Below are 14,904 nucleotides of genomic sequence, written 5' to 3' on the forward strand. Positions count from 1 at the left end.
TACTCAGTGCCCAAATCCATCTTGTAGGGACCAGAAGTTCAAGGATTAGAAGACTATTTGAGTTGTTTCGATTTTTTTTGGTGTGTGTGGGGGTCTTCTCATCATGGGAATGTGGTTGTTAATGATTTATTTTGAGGCTACTTTGTAGTAAATGTGAAAATGTTGCCATCAAATTTGTCAGGTGCTTGGTACCATGAGGAACTGTTATTACAAAGAGGAAGGATAAAGAGCAACCCCTAGGTATGTGCGATCTTACGTTATTTAACCCACTGATGTTTAGGTTAACATGAATCATCTTATTCTCACACCTCAAGTCTCTACTATCACAGTGTCTGCCCTATTTAAATATCAGCTTCACAACGACGTGGGACCATAGCTACACAATCTCATTTCATCCTGATTAATACTCCCACTATGGCAACCACTATCACTATATTTATCTTTTTTTTTTTTTTTGGTCGGTCGTGGGGCTTGAACTCTGGGCCTGGGCGCTGTCCCTCAGCTCTTCAGCTCAAGGCGAGTGCACTACCGCTTGAACCACAGCATCACTTCCAGTTTTCCAGTGGTTAATAGGGGATAAGAGTCTCACAGAGTTTCCTGCCTGGGCTGGCTTTGAACCCCGATCCTTAGATCTCAGCCTCCTGAGTAGCTAGGATTACAGGCGTGAGCCCCTGGCACCTGGCTCCACTATATTTATCTTGTAACTAAGATGCAGAATGATTAAGACACTTGCCCACAGAAGTAAATAGCAGCCCTCAGATTTCCATAATGTACATACTGTCTTTTCTGAATACAATTTACAGCTGGGCTTTGAGAAATGTATTCATCTAAAACCTATTTATTAAGAATTTTGACATATTAAATTATGTCTTGCCATGTGCCAGGCATTGAGTATATTGATGTGAGGTAGACCAAGTATCTGTTAGATGTATTCAAACCTGTTAATAATCAAAAGAGTTTTCATTTATGAGAAGTCAATACTTAAAAGTCTGTGGAAAACAATGCTTGGGCTCCTTTGCTAGCATTATATTTACCCCTGATTTATTTGTTTTTGTTGCACAATCTATGTTTTGTGTATAGTGTCTAGTATTCCTTAGTAGCTCTTTTTTATTTAAATGCTGTTAAAATTTGAATCCATACTCTTCCATGGTTCAATATTCAAATGCTCCAATAACAGATCATAAAAAGTCTTTATTCCACCCTCTTAGCATCCACTTTACCTCTCCAAAAACAGCCTTTAAAAACATGTATTATTATGAAGATAGGTATCTTAAAAGTACATTAACGTTTTTTCATAACTGGCAGCACTTTATGCATTGACAATGCACTTTGCTAACTGTTATTTAATATATTAATTCTTCTATAGAAGCCAGAACAGATTTGAAATTCCAAACAGTCAAGAATTGTGTCTTAGTTTGTTTCTAGTTTACTTTCTCCTAGCCTCTTCGTATCTTCCATAAGATTTAGACAGTGCTGGCTGTCTACCATATAAACCTTTAGACAACCAGCATTTTTAAGTACTTGCTTTCTGAGTTTGAATCTGGCTAATTTTGTGTTTGCTTAAAGGGAGAGTTATGGCTCCCCAGGGTATACTGATTCAATTCAGTAAGGATAGACTGCCTTATTATTATCTGCTTCCAGACAGAAGTATATCTGGAATTTCTTCTCTACCTCCTTTCTTGTAAGTTTAGCCTTTAAGGCTACACTTGCGTATTTACATATTTTCCCCCCTGAAAACTCCAGGAGTGGAATATGACTTGGCTGCTGGCTGCCCTAGACCCTCATCTGTGCCTGGACAGGCCCAGTAGCTCTTCTTCAAAGTTTGAATGTCACTGGTTTGAATGACACAGGCCCCCTAAGATACTGTTTTTGAAAGGCTTTAAGATTTATGCCCTCGGGCTGGGAAGTTGGCTCAGTGGTAGAGCGCTTGCCCCTCATGCATGAGGCCCTGGGTTCAAGTCCTCAGCACCACATAAGCAAAACAAACAAACAAACAAAAACAAGCCGGAAGTGGTGCTGTGACTCAAGAGAGCTCGCCTTGAACTGAAGAGCTGGCCCCACAACTGTCAAAAAAATAAATAAATAAACTTCTTTAAAAAAAGAAAAAGAAAAAAAAAGATTCATGCCCTCTTGGGAGGTCCCAAAGTTTCCTTTCCCTATGTGGTGATTTACTAACATTTTCTTTGTTTTGCCAATTATCAAGCCTAATGAAACAGAATCCCCAACAACACTCCTTCTGTTCTATTTTTACATGTGTGTATTTGTAGAATGATTTGTGGGGCAATGGTTTGTTTGTGTGAAGTGCAAGTAAAAGGTGTAACTGCGCAAGACATATGTTCACTCATATTCCAAAATCTTAACACCTTGTGGTGTTGGATTTGTAATGCACTTTATTCTTCTCTGTTGTATTTCATTGTAAATGACATAGGAAAGATGATATTTAACTCTACATCTGACTATTAGTACCTTCAACAAGTTAATAAAATATTCTTATTTATTTTATCCTTGATGGATCAGCCTGTCTGTTTTTATTGTTTTCTGTGTGTTTTGTAAAGCCACTCTCACGTTAACCTTAGAAAGTCACTTTGAAGATCTGGATCCCTCCTCTCAATTCTTTTCATAGTTTCTATGCTCTTGGATCCTATGTGTTGAAAACAACCAAAATAATTATTTACACTTATTTATATTTACTTGTTTCTGGTAATATTGGGTTTGAACTCAGGGTTTTATGCTTGCAAGGCAGGTACTCTACCTCTAGTCCTTTGTCTTCTCTCTCTCTCTCTTTCCCTCTCTTTCTTTCTCCTTCCTTCCTTCCTTTTTTCCTTCCTTCCTTCCTTCCTTCCTTCCTTTCTTCCTTTCTTCCTTCCTTTCTTCCTTCCTTCCTTCCTTCCTTCCTTCCTTCCTTCCTTCCTTCCTTCCTTCCTTCCTTCCTTCCTTCCTTTTTTCCTCCCTTCCTTCTTCCCTTCTCCTTTTTCCTCCCTCCCTCCCTCCCCCCTCTCTCTTTCTCTCTCTCTCTTTTCTTTTTGCCAGTGCTGGGGATTGAACTCAGGCCCTGGGCACTGTCCCAGAGCTTTTTGCTCAAAGGTAGCACTCTAGCACTAGCACTCTACCATTTGAGTCACAGTGCCAGTTCCAGCTGAGGAATCAAACCCAGGGCTTCATGCATGTTAGACAAGCACTCTACCACATTCCCAGCCCCCAGACCTTTTTCTTTTCTTTTTCTTTTTGTTGTTGTTTTTTTGGTCAGTCATGGGGCTTGAACTCTGGGCTTGGGCGCTGTCCCTGTGCTCTTCAGCTCAAGGCGAGCACTCTACTGCTTGAGCCACAGCACCACTTCCGGTTTTCTAGTGGTTTATTGGAGATAAGAGTCTCACGGACTTTGCTGCCTGGGCCGGCTTTGAACTGTGATCCTCAGATCTCAACCTCCTGAGTAGCTAGGATTACAGGCGTGAGCCATTGACGCCCGGCTCCCCAGACCTTTTTCTTAGTGATTTTTTTCTTACATATTTTTTTCCCCTGAAATTCCAGGAGTGGAATATGACTTGGCTGCTGGCTGCCCTAGACCCTCATCTGTGCCAGGACAGACCCAGTAGCTCTTCTTCAAAGTGTGAATGTCACTGGCTCCTATCATGACACAGGCCCCCTAAGATACTGTTTTTGAAAGGCTTTAAGATTCATGCCCTCTTGGGAGGTCCCAAAGTAGGCTTTCACATTTTCTCCCCAGTCCTCCTGAGTGAGTCCTCTTACTTACACCTCCCGCATAGCTGGAATAACAGGCATGTGCCTTATGCTTTTTTGTTGATAATAGAGTCTCACTTCTTGCCAGGGCTGACATTGAACCATGATCCTTCTGATCATTGAGTAGAAGGGTTTACAGTTGTGAACTACCATGCCTGTCTATTTAAAAATAATTTATCAAATATTTTTATTCTCTTTACCTTCATAGCTTCTTTTTAGAACAATACTGAGACAAAATTCTGTCATCCAAGTTGAAAATCTGAAGAACAGAGGGTGGGAGAGCAAGAATGGAATCCAAGAGAACTAGGGAAACACAGGGGCTCTCCTCTCTTAAGAGCATCCTTCGGACCTATACACATGGGTTTATGGTTGACACCAGTTGTATTTCAAGTCATTGGATTCTGTAAAGGAAATGAGAAAGCTAGAACTAAGCCATGATGAGAACTGAATCCTAAAATTTGAGTTGAACCCTAAGATGATCTACAGTTTTAAAAGAATGTATGTCAAGCCCTCCCCCCCACCCCAAGTTCTAGGATTACAGACATGTACCACCATACTTGACCTATTAAATTCAATTTAAGGAGACAATTTTTTAAATCATTTTTCTGAATCAGACACTTTCAAAAGATGCCTGAGGGACAAAGAGTGAGGAAATGCAGCGGTGGTACTCCCTAGACACTATTTTGAAAATGAACTATTGAATTTGTGGGTGGGGATGGAAGGGAAAACCTGGCAGAGACATTTTCCAAAAAGAAATGTACTCATTACCTGACTTATTTAACTGTAACCCCTCTGTTCATCATTTCTGTAAACAGCAACAACAACAATAATAATAATAACATCAGCTGGGAATGTGGCTTAGTGGTAAGTGCTTGCCTAGCATGCATGAAACCCTGGGTTCGATTCCTCAGTACCATATAAACAGAAAAAGTCAGAAGTGGTGCTGTGGTTCAAGTGCTAGAGTACTAGCTTTGAGCAAAAGAAGTTCAGGGACAGTGCTCAGGCCCTAAGTTTAAGTCCTCCGACTGGCAAAAAACAAAACAGAGCAAAACAAAATAAACAAAACAAAAAAACTTCTTGTTTCCATTTCCTGGAGTTGATTTTGATAAATATTATTTTATATGATCAGAGGCATTACTCCTTTGTGTTCTTCTCCTGAGTATCCTCCTTTGGTCTGTGTGTGTGAAGGTCTAGAGTCCTGTGTAATTTATTGTATATTTTAGATCTAGCTTTTGTATATGAGAGAAACATGTGCTATTTGTCTCTCTAAGCTTGGATTACCTCACTTAACATGATTTTTTTCTAGGTCCATCCATTTCCCTGCAAATTACATATTATTCTTTCTAATGACTCTGAAAATTCCATTGTGTATAGGATCAGTATTTTTTTTATATATAGGAACAAAAAGAAACTATGTCAGCTAGGTGCAGGTGGTTCACACCTGTAATCCTAGCTACTCAGGAGGCTGAGATCTGATGATCACAGTTCAAAGCCAGCCCTGGCAGGAAAGTCCATGAGACTCTGATCTCCAATAAACCACTCAGAAAGTCAGAAGTGGTGCTGTGGCTCAAGTGGTAGAGTGCCAGCATTGAGCTGAAGAGGACAGGGACAGTGCCCAGGCCCAGGGTTCAAGCATTACTGACCAGCGTCTAGATAAGCAAAGCAATAGAAATGGGTTCTGGACATTCAGGTATCTTTTTGATCAAGGAAGAACTTAGAGAACTACTATTCTTGGTTGGCTTTTGTCATGGTTCCAGCCAAAACTGTGTGACATTGGAGTGGTTTGTATATAAAAAAGATAGCTTGAGAATGAAACAGCTCTTTTTTTTTTTTTTTTTTTTTTTTTGCTGCTTTGAACTCAGTGCCTGTGCATTGTCCCTGAGCCTCTCTGTGCTCTCTTGCACTCTACCAAAGCCACAGCTGCTCCTCTTCTTCCCCCCATTCCTCCTCCCCTCCCCCCCTTCCTCCCTCCCTCTCCTCCCCACCCCCCCCCCCCCCTCGGTCTTAAGCCTGTTCTGTCCCTGAGCCTTTTCTGCTCAAGGCAAGCATTCTACCACTAGAGTTACAATTCTGCTTCTGTCTACTTCTGGCTCTTTTGTTTGTTTGTTTGGTGATTAATTGGAGATAAGAGTCTCACCGACTTTCGTGTCACAGCTGGCTTTCAAAACACAATCCTTGGAAGTGGCGCTGTGTGGCTCAAGAGGTATAGCATTCACCTTGAGCTGAAGAGCTGAGGGACAGTGCCCAAGCCCAGAGTTCAAGCCCCACAACTGACAACCCCCTCTCCACAATCCTCAGTTCTCAGCCTCCTGAGTAGCTAGGATTACAGGCGTGAGCCAGCAGTGCCCAGCTAGAATTTACCAGATTTGTAAGAAAAGAAATTAAATTACACTTAATTATATTGGTCAGGGCACCTAGGTGGCCTCACTCTAACTGAAGGGTAAAGCCTGAACACTTTTATCATTCCCATTAAAGATCCTCACAACCTTTTCCTTAACTTCCTTTTGCTCTAGTTTCTTATAGCAGGAGCGAGCAGATGTTGTATGTAAAGGGAATAGTTTATGCTTTGAGTTTCTTACAGTTACTTGTAGTTGAGTTCTTATAGTTTCTTATAGCAGGAGCGATCAGATGTTTTATGTAAAGGGAGTGTAGGCTTTGAGGCTGTAAAGTTTCTGCCACAATTACTCAGCTGTGTGTTTCATAGTATAAAAGCAATCCAAGTCTATTGGGTTTTTGGGTCACTGGGACAAAGAACCTAAGAGAAATCAAGTTTAAAGAGCAATGGTTTATTTTGGCTCACAGTTTCAGAGGGTTCTGTCTATTGGCTTCATTGTTTCTGGACCTGTGGTGAGACTAAACTTCCTGGCAGAAAGAGTGAGGTGGAGCTGACACAAACAATCATCAAGGACAGAGGGAGGGAGAAAATAACCCCATCCAAAAATCATGCCCTTCCACTACTTCTCTTTGATCCATTTCTTCTAACTAGGCCCCCACCTCCTGAAGTTTCCACCACCACATCTCTCTCCTTGCTCCACTGGGCTCTAAGATGGTATAAGCAATACCCTATCAGAGCTGCAGAGATGACCAGGTAATAGTATAAGACCATTCTACATCTACAAGATGCCTGTCAGTTTCTGGGATTTTTAATATCTGACACATCATAAAAAGTTGCTATGGTAAACTGAGTGCAGGTGGCTCACATGTGTAATCCTAGCTATTCAGGAGCCCAAGATCTGAGGATTGCGGTTTGAAGCCACCATGGACAGAAAAGTCCATGAGACTCTTATTTTTCAATTAACTATCAGAAGACTGGAAGTGGTGCTGTGGTCCAAAGGGGTAGAGTGCTAGCCTTGAGCACAGAGGCTCAGGGACAGTACCTAGGCCCTGAGTTCAAGCCTCACAAATGAGAAAAAAAAGTTGCTCTGGTATTGACAGAGCTTTTTTTTTTTTTTTTTTTTTTATGAATTAGACTGATTGATAGATCAAGGGATCCTCTAGAGCTGTTTCTTAACCTTCTCTTAACCTTCTTTAGGTCGTGTAAGACAAATAAGGCTTATTTTTCCACTATATAGATAATATCTTGGCAAGTCATTAGAGTCCCAGATACTCACCCTATTCTCACAATCTTATCTTTGTTTTGATCTTCCTAATAAAAGACTGATGAAACAATAAGTTCAGAGGTAGCAATGCACCTGGGATTACAATAAAGCCAAACATCAAATGCTGCTTGAGAAAGTCTTGAGCAATAATTCATGTTAAATGTCAAAGCACTTCACATGGTCCTAGAAAACAAGCATATTTGAAAGATTAACTTTTTTGCTTAGTTAGAGAAATAGAATGGTAGAATGGAGTTTCTCTAGTCTGGTCTGGCTTGAAGTTTGGCTTTGTTGCTTCTTAATTATCTGATTGTAGGAAAGTTACTTCTCAGTTTGTATTTCTTCATTTACGTAATGGAGCCAGTGTATAGTATAGTACATGAGATAATATCTTCTTTTTAAAAAATAACACCTTAAAACAGGGCATGTTACATTAGTAAGAGTGTTTATGAGTTGGTAAAAGAATACATATGGGGGGGCTGGGAAGGTGGCTCAGTGGTAGAGCGCATGCCTTGCATGCATGAGGCCCTGGGTTCGATTCCTCAGCACCACATAAGCAAAAAGAAAAAAGCCGGAAGTGGCACTGTGGCTCAAGTGGTAGAGCACTAGCCTTGAGCTGAAGAGCTGAGGGACAGCGCCCAGGCCCAGAGTTTAGGCCCCACTACTGGACCCAAAAAAAAAAAAAAAAAAAAGAATACATATGAACCACATGCTGGTGGGTCAGACTTGTAATCCCAGTTACTCAGGTGACTGAAATCTGAGGATTGTGGTTTGAAAACAGTCCAGGCACGCCAGTGGCTGATGCTTGTAATCCTAGCTACTCAGCAGGCTGAGATTTGAGGATTGTGGTTCGAAGCCAGCCCGGGCAAGAAAGTCTGTGAGACTCTTATCTCCTGTAAACCACTCAGAAAACCAGAACTGGCTGAGGAACCTAAGCAACTCCATTTTACTTAAGACCCTCATCTCAGTTCTGCAACTTAACCCTTGACCCACTTCAGCCCCAATGCCTGGAATTACGATATCTGAAAGTCCAGAACTGCCCCTCCTAGGGTCTGGTGACCATTATCTAAACCAGACACCCTGCAGTTTAGCACCTATCCTCCTGAGAATCCCCTATGGTGCAAGCCAACCAGTTTAAAGTACATCAGCCCCCTTGATCTAACCAACAACTTGTTTCTGGTCCTTTCCCCCTTTGTAGTGCGCCAATTATACTATAGAGTTGTTTTATGTTTTTCTCGTGGTTTGTAGTCATTTGTTACAAGAAGTTATGATGTATGCAAAGCCCCTGCCTTCCCTAAGAAATGTATAAAAAGTGCTGTAACCCTGGGCTCCGGGCCTCTCAGCGTCATGGGCTGCTACCATGTACACAGGGGGACCAAGCTCGAGCTTGCAAAAGACTCCTTTGCTTTTACATTGGTGATGGCCTCTGGTGGTCTTTTGGGTAAGGATTTCCGAATTCGGCTTTACAGTGGCGCTGTGGCTCAAGGGGTAGAGCACTAGCCTTGAGCTGAAGAGCTGAAGGACAGCGCCCAGGCCCAGAGTTCAAGCCCCACAACCGACCAAAAAGAAAAAAAAAAGGAAAAAAAAAAAAAAGAAAACTGCCTAGGCAGAAAAGTCCATGAGACTCTTAGCTGCAGTTAACCAGCAAAAACAGTAGTGAAGGTATTGCTCAAGTGGTAGCATGGTAGCCTTGGGGTGGAGGGGTGGGCAACTGAGACCACAAGGCCCGCGTTCAAACCCCAGTACTGGCAAGCATGCGCGTGCACGCACGCACACACACACACACACACACACACGCACACACACACACACACACACACACACACACACACACACACTATGATCTGCCTTAGACACATGACAGGGTCAATATTCACTTTGGCAGACAGTCTGCTCCAGAGTCAAACAAGGACTCAGACAAGCAATGGCTCTAATCTCTTCAATACATGGTTTTCAAGTTTTCCTTGGAGAATTCCTTTACCTAGTTGAACCAGGAAGAACCAAGAGTTTCAGTGGGAGATTTTTACAAGCAGATTTGGAATGATACATGTAATTTTTTCATTCTATTAGTTGCATTTAGTCACACACCCATACTTACTTACAAGAGATGCTGGGAAATTCAGTCTAGCTGCCCAAGAGGCAGAAGGAATATGTACATAGTGAGCAGAAGAGGTATCTGAGTTAGCTCTAGCAGATTATCTAGGCAAAACCACCTCAGGACTTGCATCCTAGCAAGAAGTGTACATTAAGTTGTAATAGCTATAATATTATTAGGCCACCTTGAGGTTTTATTGAAGTATTTTAAACAACTTTAAAGAAATTTGTTTTATTTTAAGAATCTTTAGGTAGTTGTACAAAGGAGTTGACATTTAACAAAGAGTTTGTGAATACTATGCATCTTGATCAATGTCTCCCGTTTCAACATTCTCACCAATACCTTCCCTACCCACTCTTTCCCTCACTGTTTTTTTTTTGTCAGTTGTGGGGCCTGAACTCTGGGCCTGGGCAGTATTCCTCAGCAATTCAGATCAAGGCCAGCCCTCTACCACTTGAGCCACAGTGCCACTTCTGGCTTTTTCTGCTTATGTGGTCCTGAGGAATTGAACCCAGGGGCTCATGCATGCAAGGCAAGCGCTCTACCACTGAGTCACCTTCCCAGGCCCCCCTCACTCTTCTTAATATAAGGATATACTTTGGATTCTTTTTTTGGGGGGGGGGTCCTTTTTTTTTTTTTTTTTGGTGCCTGAACTCTTGGCCTGGACGCTGTCCCTCAGCTCTTCAGCTCAAGGCTAGTGCTCTACCATTTGAGCCACAGTGCCACTTCCGGCTTTTTTCTTTTTGCTTATGTGGTGCTGAGGAATTGAACCCAGGGCCTCATGCATGCAAGGCAAGCGCCTTACCACTGAGCCACCTTCCCAGCCCCATACTTTGGATTCTTGACTGCCTTCTCCTCTCTTCTCTTCTTCATTCATCTACCCCTTTCTTCTTGACCCGCACCCTACCCTTCTCAAGAATCTGCTTCCTTGTGTTTTATTTTGCTGAACTTTGATTTTTGGCTTTCTAAAGAATTTCGCTATCTAAGTTCTCCCTTGAATCAGTTTTCAGTTAACACATTTGTATCAGTTAATATATTTGCATACACTTGCATACCACTTAACGTATTTATTTTTAAGTTTACAAGCTAAATCTAACTTCTACATATAAGGGAAAAACATGCATCCATCAATTTTTTGAGACTGGCTGTTGAAGAGGACCCCTTCATTTTATTACATAGTATGATTTTCTAGGGAATATTAAGAAAAGTTTTCCCCTTGATCTTAAAGCTAAAATATTAGCGTTTTGCTTTCCCCTTGACTCTTGGAAATCTTAATTTCTTACAAAGAGTAGAAACAAGTTGTTTTATTTAAGTCATATGTAGAGCATTTACTACATGTCAAGCTTTGAGCAAGACAGTAAGGATGCAAGAAGGATGCCTTCATGGAACTCACAAGACATAGGTGTGAAGATAAATAATGAAAAATGGAGTAGCCATGTAAATGCAAAATACCTATCAATAAGGGCCCAAGCTAAAGGATAACAGAGTTGGAAACTAACTTTAAATAATATGGGTAGGACAGGTGCATCTCAGATGAGACATTTAAATAGAGCTAGACATAAAAACGGTGTATAATATGTACCAAAGCATTGAGATGGGGTTCACTTTAGCAAGTTCAAGGAATGGAATGGAAGCTAGGGGAATAAGAGAGTGGTTAAAAAAAGGGGAGCAACAAAATGAGACTTTAAAGCAGATAACAAGAGTCCCCATAAAGAGATCTTGTTTTTATTTTTTAAAGAACATTATTATAAAGGTGATACACAGAGGGTTACTGTTACATGTCAGGTAATGAGTACATTTCTTTTTGGACAATGTCACCCCTTCCCTCACTCTCTCCCAGTTTTTCCTTCCCATCCACCCTCACAAGTTGTATAATTCATTTTTAATATAGTGTCTAGCGAATATCACTGCTGCATTTGTTCACCTTTTGTCTCTCCATTTCTGTGCCCAAAGACAGACAAATGAACAAACAAGACAAAAAGAAAAGAAAACAAAAACAGCAATGAAGAAAAAACCTATTGTTAAGACTTGTTTTTAAATGCAGGAGGAAGTGGTTGTTAAGGCTGTGCTATGAGATCACCTCTTCTGTAGTGTAGGGAGAACAGCTGGTTTGGGGGTCACAGCTGGGAACAGTTGAGAATAGTGCACCTGTGGCAAATACATGCACCTGACAGTGAGCTTGCCTTCCTCCTGGTTTGGTCCAGGGAGAGGACAGATTGTATTTCTGACTATTCTTATTTCCCTCCCTTTTCTCACCCCATTCCCCCCTCGCTCTCTCACTCTCTCTCTCTCTCTCTCTCTCTCCCTTTCTCTCTTTTCCTTCCTTTTTTCTTCCTTCCTTCCTTCCTCCCTTCTTTCTTTCCCTTCCTTCCTCCTTTCTTCCCCTCCCTCCCTCCCTCCCTCCCCCCCCTCTTTCTTTCTTTCTTACCTGTCATGGGGCTTGAACTCAGGGCCTGGGCACTGTGGCTGAGACTCTTTATGCTCAAAGCTATTGCTTTACCACTTGAGCCACAGCACCTCTTCCAGTTTTTGAGTGGTTAATTGGAGATAAGAGGGGACTTTTCTGTCCAGGCTGGTTTTGAACTGTGATCCTCAGATCTCAGCCTCCTGAGTAGCTAGGATTACAGGCATCAGCCACCAGTACCCAGCTACCTCATTTCTTATCTACATTCTTTTTGGTATAATTTAGAGCTCTGTAAATAGCTCTAAATCCTTTCTAAACCCTAAAACATAGATTCTTTGTACCAAAAATAATTTCATTATATCTCCTAGAAAGAAGAAATATCGCTATTGTTTCTCAAAGGTGTTGGTGTTTTGGAGTGGTTTGATTAAATGAATTAAATTGTGAAAATACTTGAAATTTAGACCATAAAACTCAAACCTCAACAGTAAGCAACTGGTGAATGTGTGTCATGGCACTCAGAAGAAACTTTCTGTCTGATATTTTTCCTGGATTATGTGAAAGAGACAAACTGGGAAATTCTGTGCAAAGAAAGCCATAATTTGGTGACTGCAAAGGGAGGGGCTACAACTGGGGAACTGAGAGGTGAATGTGGAGAAAGCCAAGTACTACTTCCTCAATGGTTAGGACGATTATGAGAATACTTTGGTTTGAACTTCAAGAAGTTACTGGAGATGCATGTCCATACATGTATCTATAAAAAAAAAAAAAAAAGTATTTGTTAGGTGAGACTTGGATCAAGTTAAAGTACTGAAACTATTCTTAAAATCTTTTGCTAGAAGGGAAAAGGCTTGGACAAGGATTGAATACTCTGATCACGGTATCCACTGGCAAGCACTGTGGCCTCTTCCCAACCAGCCTCCCAGCCACCCCAGCCTCCTTTCTCTTCATAACCATGATAGCTTACTGACACTATTCACTCTGCCTTGTTCCTCTTCATTCTTAGCACATTGAATCATGACTCAGCCAGTCTGAGGAGTCCCTGGTAGTCTTAGGTACCTGTTTAATCCAATGTGTTATCTGGAGCAATGAGGTTATGATTTTGTAAGCTTAGACATACATTTGTATAAAAGTAAAATATTTGTTAAAACAGAGGACTGACAACACTTCTAGAAATTTAAAAAATGTCGCGACAAATTTTGTATGTGTGATAGAAAAGGAGAGAATAAGAGAAAAGGTACGCATACAAAGAAAAATTAATCTTGTTTGTGTGTCTACACAAATAGATCCAAAGTATCTTCATAGATACCAAAGTAGTTGTAGCTATTCAGGGACAGAAGAAACAGAAAAGAGAAGGGAAAAGCAGTAGAGTTGACAGAGAGTAAAAGCAGAGATGAGATACTCTTGAATCTTTTAAAACAAAATGCCTCCGTGTCAAATAGTATCACAAATTCTCTCCACCACACCCCAGAGCTGAATTCCCATTGTTCACAGAGAAGCTGTTCTCTTTCCCAGTCCAAGGCTAAGTGGGATTCTGCTCAGTCCTCTCATTTGACTGACTTGCTCAAGATCGATCCTCTTAGCTTCTCTAAAGTCAGCTAGTCTACTCTGTTGTCTTAGGAGTGTCTGGTTGAAGATAAAACGAGATGCCCATTATTTAAAAAACTATTATAATAATAAAGAAAAGCAATTGAATAAGAGAAACCTGGAGCTAGGCACCACAAGTTCGTGTCTGTAATCCTAGATACTCAGGAGTTAGGGAACTGAGGATCATGGTTTAAAGCCAGCCTAGGCAGAAAAGTCTTCAAGACCATTTCCAATTAAATAGCAAAATGCCTCTCTGGATGCATAGCTCAAGTGGTAGAGTATCAGCAGTGTGCAAGAAAGCTAAGGGATAATTGGCTAGGGTAACTTCTTTTTCTAAGAAATGCTCCCTTCTAAGTTTATATGTATATGTTGCTTCTGGGGATTGAACTCAGTGCCTAGATGAGGTCCCTGACCTTTTCTGCTCAAGGCTCGGGCTCTAACACTTGAGCTACACTTCCAGCTTTCTTGGTGTTAATTGGAGATAAGAGTCTCACAGGCTTTCCTGCCAGGGCTGGCTTTGAACTGCCATCCTCAGATCTCAGACTCCTGAATAGCTAGGATTACAGGTGTAAGCCACCAGCACCCAACTCCCTTCTAAGATTCAAAATGCAATATTATAAAGTTGTTATAGAATTTTCTTTTTAATATACTGATTTTCTTTATTTATAATTTTGTGACAAATAATGTAAAGAATTTGAGAAATTTTTTGGAGAAAGTTGGGGTAAAAAAAAGGAAAACTGAAGGATAATGTAACACTTTGAGCTTGTCAAGCCCCAGTATCAGCACACACAAAAAGAAAACAAAGAGGAAAGAAGGAAGGAAGAATGGAGGGAAAGGAAGAAGGAGAGGGAGGGAGAAGGAAGGCAGAAGGAAAAGAAAATCTGAAAGCAGATTATGAACATTAAGACTCAGTTCTGTAATACTTGATGTGTGACCTTGACCAAGTTTTCTGACATGGAATGATAAAACTGGAATATGAGGGCACCAACCTCCTAAGGTGGCTGTGAGTTAAGTAGTTAATATTCTCCAAGCACTTTGAATAGCTGTGGCTATGTTTAGACCACTGTAGAAGTGTTCTGGGTTTTGTTTAGTTAGGAATAACTCCAAATTCCACTGATCCTTCCTGGACACTCCTCACTGAAGCTCTGGAAAGGGGATGCTCCACCTTAAAATGGCCTCAGTGTGTAATCAGGAAGGGATAGGGAAATATTGAGATGAGCTATCCTTTGATTCAGGTTAAGGGTCCAAGTATTTCCTCTCCTTTGACATCTAAAAGAGCCAGCCCAGCTGTCCAAGCCTTTCCTCTTCATCCTTTCTTACTCTCTAGCTAGTAAAAGCTGGTGGAGCTCCAAGCCACCACTTTTGTTTGATACTTTCCATCCCAGATTCATTTGCTGAAGATTGTTGCAAGATAAAAGTTCGGGCTTGTGGCCTGGAAATACCTGTCCCAAGCTCGGTTGGAGCAAAATATCCACTGTCATTATACC

The sequence above is a fragment of the Dipodomys spectabilis genome, unplaced genomic scaffold (genome assembly GCF_019054845.1).
Source record: "Dipodomys spectabilis isolate Male_0828 unplaced genomic scaffold, ASM1905484v1 ptg000098l, whole genome shotgun sequence".
Taxonomy (NCBI): domain Eukaryota; kingdom Metazoa; phylum Chordata; class Mammalia; order Rodentia; family Heteromyidae; genus Dipodomys; species Dipodomys spectabilis.